The sequence below is a fragment of the Salmo salar genome, chromosome ssa11, assembly GCF_905237065.1.
Source record: "Salmo salar chromosome ssa11, Ssal_v3.1, whole genome shotgun sequence".
Taxonomy (NCBI): Eukaryota; Metazoa; Chordata; class Actinopteri; order Salmoniformes; family Salmonidae; genus Salmo; species Salmo salar.
The window spans coordinates 62,365,863-62,388,460 of record NC_059452.1 but is presented as its reverse complement, the minus strand read 5'-3'; positions in this window follow the sequence as shown (position 1 = coordinate 62,388,460).

Sequence of the window (22,598 nt, the reverse complement as noted above, 5' to 3'; positions counted from 1 at the left end):
GATGGAAACCCCTATACATTTGCCCGAGCACTCCTTCGACCACCCCTTAAGAGCACTCTGTCTCCACGAAATCTTAGGATTGTGATTGGCCAGCCAGGGAATCCCCAGTACCACCGGAAACGCCGGGAAATCAATGAGGAAGAGGCAAATACGCTCCTCATGACCCCCCCGCATTACCATGACCAGTGGCACTGTGACCTCCCTACCAGCCCTGACCCAAGTGGTCGACTGTCTAAGGCCTGCATGGGGAAGGGTTGGTCCAACTGAACCAGAGGAATCCCTAACTTATTTGCGACCCACGGTCCATAAAACTCCCAGCCGTGCCTGAATCGACTAGCGCCTTATGCTGGGAATGAGGGGAAAACTCAGGGAAAGAAACTAATGCATGCATGTGGCCGACAGGGGGCTCTGGGTGAGGCTGGTGCTGACTCACCTGAGGTGTCGAAGTAGTGCTCTGCCTGCCCTCTTGACTCCCGGACGAGCTTCTCCAGCATCGGTCGGCAGTGTGTCCTCTGCGACCGCAGTGGGCGCAGGAGAAGACTCCCCCTCCAGTCTTCCTGGCTGCAGCCCCCCCTATCTCCATGGGCGTTGGAGCAGGAGGGTTGGGAAGTGGAATGAACAGGGCCCGATTGGGACGCCCTCGGCAGCATGCAGGTTGTCCAGTCTGATGGACAGACCGATGAGCTGGTCCAGGGTTAGGGTGGTGTCCCAACATACCAGCTCCCGGCGGACGTCCTCTCTCAGACTACAGCGAAAATGATCCATCAGGGCCCTTTCATTCCACCCCGCTCCAGCGGCCAGGGTCCGGAACTCCAGCACGAAGTCCTGCGCACTCCTCATCTCCTGTCTCAGATGGAACAGCCGCTCACCCGCCGCTTTGCCCTCCGGTGGATGATCGAACACAGCACGGAAGCGGCGGGTGAACTCGGGGTAATGGTCCCTAGCAGAGTCCGGACCCTCCCAGACAGCGTTGGCCCATTCTAGGGCTTTACCCGTGAGACAAGAGACGAGGACGCTAACGCTCTCCTCTCCCGAGGGTCGCTAGGTAAAGCTCCAGCTCGAGTAGGAACCCCTTACACCCAGCGGCCGTCCCATCGTACTCCCTCGGGAGCGCGAGTTTAATCCCGCTGGGGCTGAACGCCGTCGGCGCTGGTAGGGGCGCAGGTTGTCAGACAGCTGCAGGTGTGGTGGGGGGAGCGCTTCTCTCCCAGCTCTCCATATGCATCAACACCTGGTCCATGGCTGTACCCAGGCGATGAAGGATGGTGGAGTGCTGGGCGACCAGTTCCTCCATGGATGGGGGTGGCGCTTCCGCTCCTTCTGACTCCATATCTTGGTGCGGGATTCTGTCAGGAACTCTATAAATGTAGGAGGGTGAAGTCAGGCGCAGGAGACCAAGGTACGTGAACACACGTTTAATAGACACCAGTCCAAAATGCCGAACACAAGGCAGGGATCAAGTAATCCAACAATAGGCAAAAACACCCAAACCGAGTCGGGACACAGCCCAGGAAACCCGTATGCACAAATGAATGAACGGCAGAGAAAAAAACTATCCCCAACCCTAACATAGTAGACACAAATACAGTGCCTTGCGAAAGTATTCGGCCCCCTTGAACTTTTTGACCTTTTGCCACATTTCAGGCTTCAAACATAAAGATATAAAACTGTAATTTTTGGTGAAGAATCAACAACAAGTGGGACACAATCATGAAGTGGAACGAAATTTATTGGATATTTCAAACTTTTTTAACAAATAAATATCTGAAAAATTGGGCGTGCAAAATTATTCAGCCCCCTTAAGTTAATACTTTGTAGTGCCACCTTTTGCTACGATTACAGCTGTAAGTCACTTGGGGTATGTCTCTATCAGTTTTGCACATCGAGAGACTGACATTTTTGCCCATTCCTCCTTGCAAAACAGCTCGAGCTCAGCGAGGTTGGATGGAGAGCGTTTGTGAACAGCAGTTTTCAGTTCTTTCCACAGATTCTCGATTGGATTCAGGTCTGGACTTTGACTTGGCCATTCTAACACCTGGATATGTTTATTTGTGAACCATTCCATTGTAGATTTTGCTTTATGTTTTGGATCATTGTCTTGTTGGAAGACAAATCTCCGTCCCAGTCTCAGGTCTTTTGCAGACTCCATCAGGTTTTCTTCCAGAATGGTCCTGTATTTGGCTCCATCCATCTTCCCATCAATTTTAACCATCTTCCCTGCCCCTGCTGAAGAAAAGCAGGCCCAAACCATGATGCTGCCACCACCATGTTTGACAGTGGGGATGTTGTGTTCAGGGTGATGAGCTGTGTTGCTTTTACGCCAAACATAATGTTTTGCATTGTTGCCAAAAAGTTCGATTTTGGTTTCATCTGACCAGAGCACCTTCTTCCACATGTTTGGTGTGTCTCCCAGGTGGCTAGTGCCAAACTTTAAACGACACTTTTTATGGATATCTTTAAGAAATGGCTTTCTTCTTGCCACTCTTCCATAAAGGCCAGATTTGTGCAGTATACGACTGATTGTTGTCCTATGGACAGAGTCTCCCACCTCAGCTGTAGATCTCTGCAGTTCATCCAGAGTGATCATGGGCCTCTTGGCTGCATCTCTGATCAGTCTTCTCCTTGTATGAGCTGAAAGTTGAGAGGGACGGCCGGGTCTTCGTAGATTTGCAGTGGTCTGATACTCCTTCCATTTCAATATTATCGCTTGCACAGTGCTCCTTGGGATGTTTAAAGCTTGGGAAATCTTTTTGTATCCAAATCCGGCTTTAAACTTCTCCACAACAGTATCTCGGACCTGCCTGGTGTGTTCCTTGTTCTTCATGATGCTCTCTGCGCTTTAACCTCTATGGGCTAGGTGGGACGCTTGCGTCCCACCTACGTAACAGCCACTGGCAGCCTGTGGCGCGATTTTCAAAACCTTAAAAATCCTATTTCTTCAATTTCTCAAACATATGACTATTTTACAGCTATTTAAAGACAAGACTCTCGTTAATCTAACCACACTGTCCGATTTCAAAAAGGCTTTACAACGAAAGCAAAACATTAGATTATGTCAGCAGAGTACCAAGCCAGAAATAATCAGACACCCATTTTTCAAGCCAGCATATAATGTCACCAAAACCCAGAAGACAGCTAAATGCAGCACTCACCTTTGATGATCTTCATCAGATGACAACCCTAGGACATTATGTTATACAATACATGCATGTTTTGTTCAATCAAGTTCATATTTATATCAAAAACCAGCTTTTTTTACATTAGCATGTGACGTTCAGAACTAGCATACCCCCGCAAACTTCCGGGGAATTCGCTAACATTTGACTAAATTACTCACGATAAACGTTCACAAAAAGCATAACAATTATTTTAAGAATTATAGATACAGACCTCCTCTATGCACTCGATATGTCCGATTTTAAAATAGCTTTTTGGTGAAAGCACATTTTGCAATATTCTAAGTACATAGCCCAGGCATCACGGACTCGCTATTTAGACACCCGGCAAGTTTAGCACTCACCATAATCATATTTACTATTATAAAAGTTTGATTACCTTTTGTTGTCTTCGTCAGAATGCACACCCAGGACTGCTACTTCAATAACAAATGTTGGTTTGGTCCAAAATAATCCATCGTTATATCCGAATCGAGGCGTTTTGTTCGTGCGTTCCAGACACTATCCGAAATAGTAAAGAAGTGTCGCACGCATGGCGCAATTCGTGACAATAAAATTCTAAATATTCCATTACCGTACTTCGAAGCATGTCAACCGCTGTTTAAGTTGGGGCTACAGGTTAGCAATGAACCCCGAGCCGGGATTGCTAACAAGGCTGGAAATTCAAAACATCAAAAATCTAATAATTTCAATTTCTCAAACAATCAACTATTTTACACAATTTAAATGATAAACATCTCCTTAATCTAACCACATTGTTCGATTTTCAAAGAGGCTTTACGGCAAAAGCATAAAGTTAGATTATGTTAGGACAGTACATAGCCACAAAAGTACAAACATCCATTTTCAATTCAAGGTCAGGCGTCACCAAAAGCAGAAACCAGCTTGAATTATGCACTAACTTTTGTCAATCTCCATCAGATGACACTCCTAGGACATTATGTTATACAATACATGCATTTTTTGTTCCATCAAGTTCATATTTATATCCAAAAACAGCATTTTACAGTAGCGTGAAATTCAGATTTTTTTCTTCTCTGAAATGCTTCCGGTGAACATAACAAAATTACTATTCGAAAACATTGGTAAATTATAATATTGTCATTCAAAGAATAATATATTATCATCTCGTAATTGCTACCGAATGGCCAGATCTCAAAATAACTTTACTGGGAAATCACATTTTGCAATAAACGGGGTGCTATGCTAAGAACAACAGGCTATGCTATACAGTTAGCATCATCTAAAATCGATAATAACATTGTAAATACCCCCTTACCTTTGATTATCTCCATCAGAAGGCAGGATCCCAGGTCCGGAAGGCATTCCAGGTCCGGAACAAATGTGGTTTCTTTTGACAAAGTTCATAATTTATGTCCAAATAACACCAAGTACTTAGCGTTCATTATGCTCCCACAAAACGTGGTTGGGGGGCTGGTAAAATCATGCCGAAAAGCTAAAAAAACCAAGTAAATAATCTATTTATGTTCGTTCAAACATGTCAAATGTTGTTTAGCATTAATCTTTTGGTCCATTTTTAACGTTAAACATCAGTAATATTTTCACACAACCTATCCTATGTCTAGATAAAAAATGATGACAAACTCACGTTTCTCAGATTTATGCACAGGCGCAAAAAAATCAAGTGATGACATGTCAACTTCCTTGGATTCTAATTTGCTCTCTGTTTATCATAGACGCTTCAAACAACTTTATAAAGATCGTTGACATCTAGTGGAAGCCGTAGGTGTTGCGAAATGAATCCTTTCTCACTATGGTATCTATAAAACAATGACACTAAATAGTACAGTCACAAAATTCACATTTTTTTAAAATCTATTTTTCACAGGTTTTTGCCTGCAATATGAGTTTTGTTATACTTACAGACACCATTCAAACTGTTTTAGAAACTTCAGAGTGTTTTCTATCCGAATGTGTTAATAATATGCATATCCTAGCTTCTGAGTTGGTGTAGGAGGCAGTTAAAAATGGGCACATATTTTTTTCAAAATGTCTCAATACTGCCCCCGAGCCCCAACAGGTTAAAATCAATTTTTACGACATTTTTCTCGTAGAAAAGCGATAATATTCCGACAGGGAATCTCCTTTTCGGCAAACAGAGGAAAAAATCCCAAAGGCGGGGGCGGTCGGGTCACGCGCCTAAGCCCAGTGTCCCTTGATCGGCCACTTGAGAAAGGCGATAATGTGTTTCAGCCTGGGGCTGGAATGACGACATTCTGTTTTTTTCCCGGGCTCTGAGCGCCTATGGACGACGTGGGAAGTGTCACGTTAGAGCAGAGATCCTTAGTAAATGATAGAGATGGAAAAGAAGTTCAAGAAATGGTCAGACAGGCCACTTCCTGTAAAGGAATCTCTCAGGTTTTGACCTGCCATTTGAGTTCTGTTATACTCACAGACACCATTCAAACAGTTTTAGAAAATTTAGGGTGTTTTCTATCCATATGTAATAAGTATATGCATATTCTAGTTACTGGGTAGGAGTGGTAACCAGATTAAATCGGGTATGTTTTTTATCCAGCCGTGTCAATACTGCCCCCTAGCCCTAACAGGTTAAACGGACCTCTGAGACTATCACAGAGCAGGTGCATTTATACGGAGACTTGATTACACACAGGTGGATTATATTTATCATCATTAGTCATTTAGGTCAACATTGGATCATTCAGAGATCCTCACTGAACTTCTGGAGAGAGTTTGCTGCACTGAAAGTAAAGGGGCTGAATAATTTTGCACGGCCAATTTTTCAGTTTTTCATTTGTTAAAAAAGTTGAAATATCCAATAAATTTCGTTCCACTTCATAATTGTGTCCCACTTGTTGTTGATTCTTCACCAAAAAAATTACAGTTTTATATCTTTATGTTTGAAGCCTGAAATGTGGCAAAAGGTCGAAAAGTTCAAGGGGGCCGAATACTTTCGCAAGGCACTGTAATCCCGCACAACCCTAAACCTAAACAGACAGACTAAATACCCCCACTAATGAACTAACTCAAAACAGGTGCTAACACAAAACAGACTTCACCAAATGAAAATGAAAAGGAGATCCGTGGCAGCTAGTAGGCCGGCAACGACGAACGCCGAGCGCCGCCCGAACGGGGAGAGGCGCCACCTTCCGTAGACGTTGTGACAGCGGGTGTGTTCATACATTTTATCTGGAGTGCTAGAATGTGCTCTGGGACTTCGTAAACTCAGAGCATTGTCAGATTGGCTGTTCGTAAATTCAGAAAGTTTAGCTCTTGGAGCATTCAGAGTGCACACCGGACACTCTGGGGAAAAGTAGGGTTGATCTGAGCGTTCTGACCTAACAATAGCAGTCAAGCACCCAAGTTAACCTCTATGGGCTAGGTGGGACGCTAGCGTCCCACCCGTGGTGCACTCCATCAACAGCAGGTGCATTTCAAGAGCGGCAAATTTGAATCCAAATAAATGTCAAACATACAACTATTTTACACCCTTTGAAAGATAAACATCTCCTTAATCTAACCACGTTTTACGATTTCAAAAAGGTTTTACGGCGAAAGCATAAATTTAGAGTATGTTAGGACAGTACATTTACAAGAGTTGTGTGTAATGTTTTGTCAATTCAAAGACAGGGTCACCAAAACCATAAAACCAGCTAAAATGATGCACTAACCTTTTACAATCTCCATCAGATGACACTCCTAGGACATTATGTTAGACAATGCATGCATTTTTAGTTCTATCAAGTTCATATTTATATCCAAAAACAGCGTTTTACTATGGCATTGATGTTGAGGAAATCGTTTCCCTCCAATAACCGGCAGTCAAGTCAGCGTCACAAATTAAATAATTAAAATTAGAAAACATTGGTAAAATATTATATTGTCATTTAAAGAATTATAGATTTACATCTCTTGAACGCAATCAACTTGCCAGATTTAAAAATAACCTTACTGGGAAATCACACTTTGCAATAATCTGAGCACTGCGCCCAGAAAAATACGCGTTGCGATACAGACAAGCCGTCATGTTGGGGAGATCTAAAATGGAAAATACTATGTAAATAATCCATTACCTTTGATTCTCTTCATCAGATGTCACTTCCAGGTATCACAGGTCCATAACGAATGTAGTTTTGTTCAAAAAAGCTCATCATTTATGTCCAAAAATCTCCGTCTTGTTAGCACATGATCTAAGCCCGCCGGACTTCACTTCATGAACGAGGGGAAAAAATATATTTCCGTTCGTTCAAACATGTCAAACGTTGTATAGCATAAATCATTAGGGCCTTTTTTAACCAGAACATGAATAATATTCAAGGTGGACGAATGCATTCTCTTTTATAACGTATTGGAACGAGGGTACCCAACATGAACTCGCGCGCCAGGTGTCTAATGGGCCATCATCGTTCCATGGCTGTTGTTCGGTCAGATCTCCCTCCAGAAGACTCAAAACACTTTGTAAAGGCTGGTGACATCTAGTGGAAGCAATAGGAAGTGCCAAAATATTCCTCAGCCCCTGTGTTTTTCAATGGCATAGGTTTAAAGGTAATACAACACATCAGGTATCCACTTCCTGTCAGAAAATGTCTCAGGGTTTTGCCTGCCAAATGAGTTCTGTTATACTCACAGACACCATTCAAACAGTTTTAGAAACTTTAGAGTGTTTTCTATCCATATATAATAAGTATATGCATATTCTAGTTACTGGGTAGGATTAGTAACCAGATTAAATCGGGTACATTTTTTTATCCAACCGTGCAAATACTGCCCCCTAGCCCCAACAGGCTAACTGGCTAATGTTGGCTAGCTTCTTCCAGACATAAAATGAGAGAACAGCTTGCTCTGATCATTTTACTCACCCTAGCAGAGCTGGTTAGGCTGTTTTTACAGTATGTTATCCAGAGCATTTGTGATAGCAGCTGTGCTGCTGGCAACAATTTAATTATGCTTTTTTGCCAATGTTTACTGACACTGGCCATATTCAAAGGGTGTTGAGCGTTCATAAATTCGTCAATTATTCTGCGCTCTGGCACACTCATATGAAAGTGCTCACAAATCGGAGTAGATTGCAAGAGAAAATTTACCAGCTACGTCTATTGACAGTTGTCGCAGTGACATCATAAACATTATACTGAAATAGTTACTTGCATAGTGGAGGCTTTTGTTTAGAAATGTAGCTAAATAATGAACTATAATGAACTAAATAATGAACTATAATCCCAACTCATAGCGCTACTACCCTGCATGAATCTGCAGGTAGATAACCAATCAGGTTCAATGTCAGCTAGCTAACATTAGGATATAACTAGCAATGCAAATAGCTTTGAGATACTAATAATATTAGATTAGATCATTAGATCATACATGTAATGTTAGCTAGCTAGCTAACAGTACACTTTAACTTGAAATGAAAATGAATTTCAGAAAAAAATTGAAACGTGTAATATCTGTAAATGTAGCTAGCTTGACTCTCACCTTTATACATGGATGGACGCTTCTCCCTCTCTGTCACAGATGCCATGGTTTCCCTTAGTTTGAAGATGTCATCCGGAGACAGGTGTTTTATATAACAGTCTTCTGTGTTTTTTCTTTTTGACTGTCTGCATATTTGAAATCAAACACCAGAATTTCTCCATCTCCTTAGCTATCATACTCTAATTCCACTGATTTCAAAACTCGGTCCTCCAGAAAGTGGAGAGCAACACTTGCAGTTCTACTACGTGATGTCTTTAAAAAAACGCATTAGAAAGGATTAAGGACTTATAAGTAACATTTCACAGTAAGGTCTACAATTGTTGTATACGGTGCATGTGATAAATAAAGTTTAATTTGATTATACAACCATTTGGACCAGTTATGGGTTTATTCTCGACAGTTTGCAAGGTCCCAAAAATTACATTCGGCCACTCATATGGTGTATTTTGTCAGGATGTATCAACGTTTACCGTTAGGCCTACCATAGAAAAATATGCTGTAGCCTGCGACACTGAGATGTGCGATCTGTCGTGGATCATGTATCCCAAGTCATCCTATAATTAACGTTGCCACCAGCATATGCCTAAAATTGCTAATGCTATTATATTAAGCCAGGATTGGCCGAATGACTAACATTAATAGTATTAGTGTGAGTGGGGTTCCAAAAACAAATCTGTAGTAAAATCTAATTCATTCATAGATTCTCTAAGGTCCTTCTCCATCCAATAGCCTATATTTTTGTTTGCAAATTACCTAGCAAATTCTAAGTGAAATTATTACATTAATATATTTTTTTTAATTCTTTCATCACCTGCCGATGAAACCTCACATGGCCCTACTTCTGAAAATGTTAATCGGGCCATATATGCTGAATAGGACTCGAGCCGAGTACTATTAGCCGGAATCTAAAGTAATATGATTCTGCCGGACTCGGGAAGAGCTCGGCCCATATAAAGCCGTACGAGTCAATGCCGAGTCACAAATGAAATAGGCCCGAACTCACCGTGTTGACTGTGATGAGATGTTCTAAAACTAGACAGTTCAAATCAAACAAACCGTTGGGTCGTGTCTCATCTCATGTATCTGAACTGGGCTTTGTAGCCATTATGTGCCACTACACTTGTGTGAACTGAATGTTTTCAGACATCAGAAATGTAACACAAGATCAAGTAACGTTATACATATAAGTTAGCTAGTTATGACTAACTAGTGAAGCGACATTTGATATTCAAATGAAACAAACAAAGTCGCAGCCCGCTAACAAGCTACTAGCTAATGTTTGCTAGCTAGCTAATACGAACGATTGGACGCGTCCCTTACAAAAAAGTTTGCAGATAGAGTGCACTATAACTGCATTACGCTACAAATACTGCATCCAAAATAACAGTTTTTTTTACGGCAGTACTTTTGCAGTGTAACTGCAGATACAGTGCAGTATAACTGCAGTTCAACAGTACACTGCAGTTATTCAGCAATTATTGAGTCCAAAATACCAAAATATTACTGGCATTCATATTTACAACTAAATAGCAACATTTCACTTTATATCTAGCTCGCTATGTTTTACCTTTTCAGAAGAACAAACTCTGGTTCAGTTTTGAATCCCTTCAACTCCCTCAGTTGTCTCCACTGTGTGAACGCAAATCCAAGGTTTCCTCTCATCTTGGCCCGGGCTCTATCGCTTTTCCTTTTTGCCTGTCTGCTCTCCGAATTTCTATGTTTCTTTGGCTTAGATGGAGTAGTTGCTGCTAGGTCAGGTTGTTTGCACTTCACATCTGCCATGTCTGTAAGCTAAGTATCTGCGCTAGCCATTAGCCAAGTGTTGACCATGGGCTCAGCTAGCTAGCTATCACACCGCCTCCCCACTGATGAAAAACACATCACTCATTGTGAACCCCACAAAATCTGCCAGGGAAAATCCGACCTGACAGGGAAAATTAAAACCAATGAATACCGTGAATCTCAGTCAGGCTAGAGGCGCAATGTTGTTATTGTTGAATCACATTGGATGACCACTAGTGACTTATTGGAGCTTTTGAACATAGAAAATACAAAACAGTTACATATTGCAGCTTTAAATAATGAATACGTAAGTTACCTCTAACTTCCATCAAATAGCCATCTATCCCCTTGTATACCTTAGCTGACAACATTGATATTGTGGAAGATGATTATCAATATATGCTATAAAGCCTTGGCTACAATTTGCAGCTCAGATTTTCTCCCCATCATAACTGTCAGGGTGGTAAATAACAGTGGTTTCCTTGAAAAGGAGACAATTTGAGTTTTACAAAAATGTCAGAAGTAATACTGTACTCCCAATATTCAACAAATATCATTTGTTTTTCCCATAGGAAAAAAGCAACCGCAACTCGCATTTACAGACCGCGGTGCGAGAGCGGCAACACAGATGAATAACAGAGCACATGGGAAAATAGAGCTTCTGATGTGATCGAAGCAAAAATAGCTTACATGAAAGTAAGAGAGTGAGAGTAAACATTGCATCAGTTCGAAAGATTGAAGAGTGACTGAAGTGATCGCTTGGGAGCTGTGTGTTAGAGCCGAGCAGATTAGCTCAATCAGACCATGCAACTGAAAGATGTCAATTATGCCAATGAGAAGGATTGCATGAAATATTCTGAATGCAGACATGCTTATGTTTGGACAAAACAGATAAAAAAGGGACTTCATGTCAAATTAAATGTCCATTAGTCACACGTGGAATTCTTGTCTCGTCACATTTTCGTCAACTACAATCAAAAATCATTTTTAATAGTTCTTTATTTTTTTCCAGGGCATCTAGTCTCATTATCGTCATAGTTTTAGTCAGGAAAAATAGGTTGTTGACTAGTATCTTTCATCATAGTTATTGTTGACGAAATAACACTGCATGTATGCCAACCTCAGGACAGATTGGAAGATTCAGGATGGCATTGACATTGGAGAGGTGCAATTCATGTGATGTGAAGGCCCACTAAGTTGAATTGCATTTTCTGTCAATGAGTGTCAAGTTGTGTTGGTTTATTGTAGTGAATACCTGCCTTATGAGCTTGTCATCATGTGTGGTGGCATCCACCCCATACATTGCGATCAAGATGGCACCGACGGAGAAGGGCGACATCTTTCAAGTTACTTTTTTGTAAAGAAAGTTCATACTATTATCACATATGATCGCCAAGCACTTCTGGACATCAGATCGACAATTACTAATCACAATTTCGACATAAAAGATGACTTCAACTCCATCTCAGCTGTTCCACTGTTCATACCAGACCCTATTCCTTTGCTCAGTCGTAGATGTGGGAGACGAGGTGAAGAGAAAACCAAACGGGGCTCCCCCCATTCAATTAGAATAAGATGAATGAGCTTCGTTCAAGAGTCTCTTATCAGAGAAACCTGTAAAGTTGCAAAATTATACTGTATGTCTTACTGAAATGTGGCTGGATGATGACGCTACGCACTTAGAACTCAGTGGATTCTCCATGCAGCGGCAGGATTGTACAGCGGCTTCGGAGAAGTCGAAAGGAGGTGGAGTCTCGAGCTTTTGTTCACGTGATATATATAATACCTGACGGTAAGCTGCAGACCCTTTTATCTACTAAAAGAGATGTCATCCATAGTTATCGCAGATGTCTACCTCCCACCAAGCCAACTCCACTCTGGCACTCAAGAACTGTATGGGGCCATAAACAAATAAGAAACCGCTCACCCAGAGGCAGCGTTTCTGGTGGGTGGAGAGTTTAACTCTACGATACTTAAAACCATCCTACCTCACTTCTACCTATGTCTCCTGCACCACTAGTGATGCTAAAACTTTAGACCACTTTTATTCTACCCACAGAAACACATGTAAGGCACTCCCTCATCCTCCCTTAGGCAAATCTGACCATGACTCCATTCTCCTGCTTCCTGTTTACAAACAAAAGTTAAAACAGGAAGTACCAGTGATGTGCTCCATACTGAAGTGGTCAGATGAAGTAGACATGAGGCTACAAGACTGTTTTGCTAGTACAGACTAGGATATGTTCCGGGATTCATCTGATAGCATTGAGGAGTTTAGCACAACAGTCACAGGCTTCATAAATAAGTGCATAGACAATGTTGTCCTCACAGTGACTTTAAGAACCTATCAAACCAAAAACCATGGATTACAGGCAATATCCTCGCTGGGCTAAAGGCTAGAGCTACCGCTTACAAGGAACGGGACACAGACATGGAGGCATACGACAAAGCCTGCTACAACCTCCAATGAGACATGCAAAAGCACAATATAGTAGGACGGTGGAATCCTATTACACCGCCTCTGACACTCGTCGCATGTGGCATGGCTTGCAGTTGATAACGGATTACAAAGCGAAACCCAGACGTGAGTTGCCCAGTGATGCAGAACTCCCAAACAAGCTACATGTGTTTTATGCTCACTTCGAGGAATATAACACTGTGCCTTGCTTGAAAGCTCCTGTTTTTCCAGATGACTGTGTGATCTCGCTCTTCGTGGCCAATGAGAGCAAAACATTTAAACAGTTTAAATGTTAACAATCACAAGGCCAAAGCATACGCAGACCAGATGGCAAGTGGCTTCACAGATATTTCCAATCTATCCTTGTCCCAGTCTGTAATCCCAACATGTTTCAAGCTGACCACCATTGTCCCTGTTTCCAAGAGTTCCAAGGTAACCTGCCTAAATGACTATCACCCTGTAGTCCTTTGGAAAATTCTCAGCACATTTAAGGATCTTAACAAAACAAAAAAATACAGTATATTATTGGTATTTCATTACTTTAACAGAATGTTTCCTAAAAGTTAAATGCAATTAATTTCATTAGGAATGTTCTCAACTAGTTCAGAGAATGTTAAGAAACATTGCTTTTCTGTGGGAATTTCATTACTTCAGCATAACGTTTCATGCAGGTTTCTTCGTGGTTCTATTTAATCATGTTCTAAAATTGTTCCTACAATGTTAAGAAACAACATTCTTGTTAGAATTTCAGTACTTCAGCCTAACGTTTCCTAAAGGTTTCGTCATGGTTCTATTTAAAGTCATGTTCTGAAATTGTTCCGAGAACTTTAAAAATAGTTTTTCATTTTGTTAAGCCCCTTAAAAAAGTATTTCAGTACTTTCACAAAACATTCCACACACCTTCCCATGTGGTTCTATTTAATGTCTTATTTTTACAGCAATCTGGGAATGTTCCAAAACATTGTGACTTATTCAAATGTTCAGAGAATGTACGTTTCTCTATTATGTCAGTTCTTGGCAATATTGGAAAATGGAATTGTACACATTAACATCAATAAGCTCTAAATTCCGTTCTCAGAACATGACACACTTTCCAGAGAACCCACAAGAAAACTTTAGTTACGTTCAGAGAACGTTTTAAGAATGTTATTTAAAAACATATTTTTAGCATAAAAAAACTCAAGCCTCTATCTTGTTAAGTGTGTTCAGGTGTGTGTTGTGCCCACTAATTTGCCTCACCTGAGTGCTTGTTTCCTTTGAAATGGGGTCTGTTTGAAAAGATTGAGATGAACAGCTTTTTATGTGTAACAAATGTGATAGTAACCTTCTTGCGTTGTTTTTAATTAAAGACAGGAATGGTCAGCAGGACAACAGTATGTTGATGGTTGTAGATTCGTGACTTGCATGTCAAGTGGTTATTTTGTAATCAAACATCATAAAAATGATAAAAATGTTACAAAATACAATAAATGTTAGTGCCTGACGATAGACACATAGAAAGCACATTAGATGTGCAGGACAACAGTATGTTGATGGCTGTAGATTTTTGATTAGTCTGCTAGCATGGAAACAACTGTGAATTAGCAGGAAGCTAATGCGGCAATTACAATTAGAGCATGCTAGCTAACTCACTCTCACAGCAATCATCAACACAAAAGCACAGGAAGCCCTCAATGTCTAACAGGTACCGTACACAAACATATATATTCAGTGCCTTCAGGCAGTATTCAGACCCCTTGACTTTTTCCACATTTTAATACGTTACAGCCTTAATCTAAAATGGATTAAATGTGTTTTTTTCCTCAGCAATCTACACACAATATCCCATAATGACAAAGCGAAAACAGGTTTTTAGACATTTTTGCAAATGTATAACAAATTTAAAACATAAGTACCTTATTTACATAAGTATTCAGACACTTTGCTATGAGACTCGAAATTAATCTCAGGTGCGTCCTGTTTCCAATGATCATCCCTGAGATGTTTCTACAACTTGAATGGAGTCCACCTGTGGTAAATTCAATTGATTGGACATGATTTGGAAAGACACACACCTGTCTATATAAGGTCCCACAGTTGACAGTGCATGTCATAGCAAAAACCAAGCCATGAGGTTGAAGGAATTGTCTGTAGAGCAATTGTGTCGAGGCACAGATCTGGCGAAGGGTAACAAAATATTTCTGTGCGCTAGATGAGGAAAGAACTTTCCCAGCCATGAAAGCTGCCAGATTGTCTGAGGACATAGTTTTTCTATGATAGTCTCATTGTCCACTCTCCCTCCCACAAGCCTGGAAGAGATGAACCTTTGGGTTCGTAGCTTCAACCCCGCAGTGCAGACACACTTACACAGACCTACTGATTGAGGGACTGTGGAACAAAGTTCTCTTGCTTTGTTTGTTCTTTTCTATATTATGTCCATTTCTGATAAGCTACCCATGAAAGGGCAAAAAAATCCCATAATAATATATGTAGCCTTAGAAATAAGATTCACTTCTATGGGCTATGTGGGACGCTAGCGTCCCACCTGCGGGAAACAGCCAGTGAAATATCAGGGCGGCAAATTCAAAAACAACAAAATGTCAGAATTCAACTTTCTCAAACACACAACTATTTTACACAATTTTAAAGATACACTTCTCCTTGATGTAACCACATTGTCCGATTTTCAAAAAGGCTTTACAGCGAAAGCAAAACATTGGATTATGTTAGGAGAGTACATAGACAAAAATAATCACACAGCCATTTTCCAAGCAAGGACATGTTTCAATAAAACCCAAAACACAGCTAAATAAAGCACTAACCTTTGACGATCTTCATCAGATGACACTCCTAGGACATTATGTTACACAATACATGTATGTTTTGTTCGATAAAGTTCATATTTATATCCAAAAACAGCATTTTACATTGGCGTGTGATGTTCAGAAAATGTATTCCCACCAAAACGTCCGGTGAATGTGCACATCAATTTACAAAAATACTCATCATAAACGTTGACAAAATATATAACAATTATTTAAAGAATTATAGATAGACTACTCCTGGATGTAACTGCTTTGTCAGATTTTAAAATAGCTTTACGGAGAAAGCACATTTTTCAATATTCTGAGTACATAGCTCAGCCATCCCAGAGAGCTATACAGACACCCGCCAAGTTCGGGGCAACCTAAACTCAGAATTAGTATTAGAAATATTCTCTTACCTTTGCTGATCTTCCTCAGAATGCACTCCCAGGACTGCTACTTCCACAAGAAATGTTGTTTTTGTTTGAAATAATTCATATTTATGTACAAATACGTCCGTTTTGTTCGTGCATACAGATCACTTATCCAAAGGCATAATGCACGAGCGCGGAACCAGAGACAAAAAGTAAAAATGTTCCATTACCATACTTAGAAGCATGTCAAACGCTGTTTAAAATCAATCTTTATGGTATTTTTTACGTAAAATTGCGATAATATTCCAATCGGACAATAGCATATTCATTCAAGAAGAAAAAGAAAGAACGGCGCGCTTGCGTGACTGCGCATATCTAATCCCTTTGTTGCCAGGCAGACCACTCAGTAACTGAGCTCCTATACTCTGCCGAGTGACAGGAGAATGCTCAAACCACTTTCTGAATGCTTTTGACAGCCAATGGAAGCCTTAGGAAGTGCAATGTAACCCTACAGATACTGTAGTTTCGAAAGGGACTAGAAACTACAGTTCTCAGATCCTCCACTTCCTGGTTGACTTTTTCTCAGGTTTCTGCCTGCCATATGAGTTCTGTTATACTCAGACACCATTCAAACAGTTTTAGAAACTTCAGATTGTTTTCTATCCAAATCTTCTAATAATATGCATATTCTAGTTTCTGGGCTAGAGTAGTAACCTGTTTAAATTGGGTACGTTTTTCATCCGGCCGTGAAAATACTGCCCCCTAGCCCAGACAGGTTAACCTCTCTAGGCTAGGCGGGACGAATTCGTCCCACCTACGTAACAGCCACTGCTATCCTGTGGCGCGATTTTCAAAACCTTAAAAATCCTATTACTTCAATTTCTCAAACATATGACTATTTTACAGCCATTTAAAGACAAGACTCTCGTTAATCTAACCACACTGTCCGATTTCAAAAAGGCTTTACAACGAAAGCAAAACATTAGATTATGTCAGCAGAGTACCAAGCCAGAAATAATCAGACACCCATTTTTCAAGCCAGCATATAATGTCACCAAAACCCAGAAGACAGCTAAATGCAGCACTCACCTTTGATGATCTTCATCAGATGACAACCCTAGGACATTATGTTATACAATACATGCATGTTTTGTTCAATCAAGTTCATATTTATATCAAAAACCAGCTTTTTACATTAGCATGTGACGTTCAGAACTAGCATACCCCCGCAAACTTCCGGGGAATTCGCTAACATTTTACTAAATTACTCACGATAAACGTTCACAAAAAGCATAACAATTATTTTAAGAATTATAGATACAGACCTCCTCTATGCACTCGATATGTCCGATTTTAAAATAGCTTTTTGGTGAAAGCACATTTTGCAATATTCTAAGTACATAGCCCAGGCATCACGGGCTCGCTATTTAGACACCCGGCAAGTTTAGCACTCACCATAATCATATTTACTATTATAAAAGTTTCATTACCTTTTGTTGTCTTCGTCAGAATACACACCCAGGACTGCTACTTCAATAACAAATGTTGGTTTGGTCCAAAATAATCCATCGTTATATCCGAATAGCGGCGTTTTGTTCGATGCGTTCCAGACACTATCCGAAATAGTAAAGAAGTGTCACGCGCATGGCGCAATTCGTGACAATAAAATTCTAAGTATTCCATTACCGTACTTCGAAGCATGTCAACCGCTGTTTAAAATCAATTTTTACGACATTTTTCTCGTAGAAAGCGATAATATTCCGACAGGGAATCTCCTTTTCGGCAAACAGAGGAAAAAAATCCCAAAGGCGGGGGCGGTCGGGGTCACGCGCATAAGCCAGTGTCCCTTGATCGGCCACTTGAGAAAGGCGATAATGTGTTTCAGCCTGGGGCTGGAATGACGACATTCTGTTTTTTCCCGGGCTCTGAGCGCCTATGGACGACGTGGGAAGTGTCACGTTAGAGCAGAGATCCTTAGTAAATGATAGAGATGGAAAAGAAGTTCAACAAATGGTCAGACAGGCCACTTCCTGTAAAGGAATCTCTCAGGTTTTGACCTGCCATTTGAGTTCTGTTATACTCACAGACACCATTCAAACAGTTTTAGAAAATGTAGGGTGTTTTCTATCCATAAGTAATAAGTATATGCATATTCTAGTTACTGGGTAGGAGTGGTAACCAGATTAAATCGGGTATGTTTTTTATCCAGCCGTGTCAATGCTGCCCCCTAGCCCTAACAGGTTAATGAAATCAATAACTTGCTAACATCAGATAACATTAATATATTAGCCATTTATGGAACTCACTTAGATAATTATTTGATGATACAACAGTAGCAGTACAAGGATATAACATCTACAGAAGAGACAGGAATGCCTATGGGGGAGGTGTTGCTGTATATTCAGAGCCATATCCCTGTAATGCTTAGAGAAGATCTCGTGTCAAGTGTTATTGAAGTGTTGTAGTTGCAGGTTTACCTGTCTCATCTAAAGCCTATTCTTCTAGGATGTTGCTATAGGCCACCAAGTGCTAACAGTCAGTATCTAGATAATTTGTGTGAAATGCTTGATAGTGTATGTGATGTACTTTCTTGGGGACCTGAATATTGACTGGATTTCATCAAGCTGTCCGCTCAAGAGGAAGCTTCTCACTGTAACCAGTGTTTAACCTCTTACATCTAGACGTTCCGCTAGCGGAACACCTGCTCCAATATCCAATGATAGGCGTGGCGCAAATTACAAATTCCTCAAAAATACAAAAACTTCAATTTTTCAAACATATGACTATTTTACACCATTTTAAAGACAAGACTCTCGTTTATCTAACCACACTGTCCGATTTCAAAAAGGCTTTACAGCGAAAGCAAAACATTAGATTATGTCAGCAGAGTACCAAGCCAGAAATAATCAGACCCATTTTTCAAGCTAGCATATAATGTCACAAAAAACAAAACCACAGCTAAATGCAGCACTAACCTTTGATGATCTTCATCAGATGACAACCCTAGGACATTATGTTATACAATGCACGCATGTTTTGTTCAATCAAGTTCATATTTATATAAAAAAACAGCTTTTTACATTAGCATGTGACGTTCAGAACTAGCATACCCCCCGCAAACATCTGGTGAATTTACTAAATTACTCACGATAAACGTTCACAAAAAACATAACAATTATTTTAAGAATTATAGATACAGAACTCCTCTATGCACTCGATATGTCCGATTTTAAAATAGCTTTTCGGTGAAAGCACATTTTGCAATATTCTCAGATAGCCCAGCCATCACGGCTAGCCATTTAGACACCGACCAAGTTTAGCCCTGATCAAACTCAGATTTACTATTACAAAAGTTTCATTAACTTTGTTGTCTTCGTCAGAATGCACTCCCATGACTGCTACTTCAATAACAAATGTTGGTTTGGTCCAAAATAATCCATCGTTATATCCGAATAGCGGCGTTTTGTTCGTGCGTTCCAGACACTATCCGAAATGGTAAAGAAGGGTCGTGCGCATGGCGCAATTCGTGACAAAAAAATTCTAAATATTCCATTACCGTACTTCGATGCATGTCAACCGCTGTTTAAAATCAATTTTTATGCCATTTTTCTCGTAGAAAAGTGATAATATTCCGACCGGGAATCTCCTTTTCGGCAAACAGAGGAAAAATCACAAAGACGGGGGCAGCCAGGTCATGCACCTAAGCCCACAGTCCCTTGATCGGCCACTTGAGAAAGGCGATAATGTGTTTCAGCCTGGGGCTGGGATGATGACATTCAGGTTTTTCCCGGGCTCTGAGCGCCTATGGACGACGTAGGAAGTGTCACGTTAGAGCAGAGATCCTTTGTAAAAGATAGAGATGGCAAAGAAGTTCCAGAAATGGTCAGACAGGCCACTTCCTGTAAAGGAATCTCTCAGGTTTTGACCTGCCATTTGAGTTCTGTTATACTCACAGACACCATTCAAACAGTTTTAGAAACTTTAGGGTGTTTTCTATCCATATATAATAAGTATATGCATATTGTAGTTACTGGGTAGGATTAGTAACCAGATTAAATCGGGTACTTTTTTTATCCAGCCGTGAAAATACTGCCCCCTAGCCATAAGAGGTTAAAAACACTACAGGAACAAGATCATCCTAATGCATTGATCACATTTTTACTAATACTGTAGAACTAAAGGTTCCAAAAGCTGGGCCTAAAATAGTGTATAAGAGATCATTCATTATGTAAAAAATATTTGTTGATCTCATGTGATTAATAAGCAGCCTCCAGACACTGCACTTTATGCATTTCTGAAATAGTTTCTTCCAATTATTGATAAACATGCACCCATTAAGAAACGTACTGTTAGAACTGTTAAGGCTCCATTGATTGATGAGGAATTGAAAAACTGTATGATTGAAAGGCTTAGGGCTCTGAGTGGCGCATCTCAGTGCTTGTGGTGTCACTACAGACACCCTGGTTCGAATCCAGGCTGTATCACAACCTGCCGTGATTGGTGCACAATTGGTCCAGCGTCATCTGGATTTGGCTGGTGTAGGCCGTCATTGTAAATAAGAATTTGTTCTTAACTGACTTGCCTAATTAAATAAAAAATATATATATTTATTAAAAGAGATGGGCAAAAGGAGTGGCTAATAAGTCTGGCTGCACTTCTAAGTGGCTGACTTACTGCAAATTGAGAAATTATGAAACTCAACAAAAATAAATAAATGTAATATGAAGCCAAGATCAACGATTTAAAGAATGATGGGAAAAAATGCTGGCTTACTTTAAATGAAGTTATGGGCAGAACAACAAATTCAACTCGATCTTTCATCGAATCAGATGTTGCCAATTATTGTAATGATTACTTCATTGTCAAAGTAAGCAAACTTAGGCAGGAAATGCCAACAACGAACAGTGAGCCATCATATTCATCCATGAAAAAAACTAATAATGAAACAAAAGCAGTGTAAGTTTGAATTTTGTAAAGTTAGTGAGGGAGAGGTGGGAAAAGTATTGTTATCGATCGTAATGACAAACCTGCTGGCATTGACAACTTGGATGGAAAACTACTGAGGATGGTAACTGACTCTATAGCCACTCCTATCTGTCATATCTTTAATTCTCATATCTTTAACTCTTGTGTGGTGTTTTTGGTATTCACCCAATGTTCGCGGGAATGATGGAGCCGCAACATTATTGGGTTTTGAAAACAATACAGCCATAAAAATTTAAGTAAAATTACTTAATGCTGACTTACATCAACTACAATCAATATAGACAGCATACATGGTTAATATTTGCCCTTTACCTCTGCTAGATAAACATGATTTATTCCACCCATGTGTTGATTATCTTGAACAACTGTAAATGAAACAAGGTTGTCACTATTGATGTTTATTTGTTTGAACTGAACAAATTGGAAGGACAAATGAGCCCCATTGAACACAAATGAAGGCTGGTCTACACACCACGTGTGACAGAGTTTTACTGTGTGTGTGTTGCAAATGTATTTCTTACACTTGATAGATGTGTACTATGTCTTGCTGTCCTCATTGGGTCCACACACATCGCGGCGCTTCTTGTTGCAACCGGCTGCAATCGAGAATGATGAAAACACTTAGTTCAGGAATTTTACTAACATCTCACTCACATACAGTGGCAAGAAAAAGTATGTGAACCCTTTGGAAATACCTGGATTTCTGCATAAATAGGTCATACAATTTGATCTTCATCTAGGTTACAACAATAGACACACAGTCTGCTTAAACTAATAACGCACAAACAATTATACATTTTCATGTCTTTATTGAACACACCGTGTAAACATTCACAGTGCAGGGTGGAAAAGTATGTGAACCCTTTGATTTAATAACTGGTTGACCCTACTTTGGCAGCAATAACCTCAACCAAACATTTTGTGCAGTTGCAGATCAGACCTGCACAACTGTCAGTAGGAATTTTTAACCATTTCTCTTTACAAAACAATTTCTGTTCAGCAATATTCTTGGGATGTCTGGTGTGAACTGCTCTCTTGGGGTCAGGACACAGCGTCTCAATTGGGTTGAGGTCAGGACTCTGACTGGGCCACTCCAGAAGGCGTATTTTCTTCTGTTGAAGCCATTCTGTTGTTGATTTACTTCTTTGTTTTGGGTCGTTGTCCTGTTGCATCAACCAACTTCTGTTGAGCTTCAATTGGCGACAGATAGCCTAACATTCTCCTGCAAAATGTCTTGATAAACTTGGGAATTCATTTTTCCATCGATGATAGCAAGCTGTCCATGCCCTGAGGCATCAAATCAGGCCCAAATCATGATGCTCCATCCACCATACTTTACAGTTAGGATGAGGTTTTGATGTTGGTGTGCTGTGCCTTTTTTTCTCCACACATAGTGTTGTATGTTTCTTACAAAATGTTCAACTATAGTTTCATCTGTCCACAGAATATTTTGCCAGTAGTGCTATGGAACATCCAAGTACACTTTTGCAAAATTCAGACGTGCAGCAATGTTTTTTTGGACAGCAGTGGCTTCTTCCGTGGTGTCCTCCCATGAATACCATTCTTGTTTAGTGTTTTACGT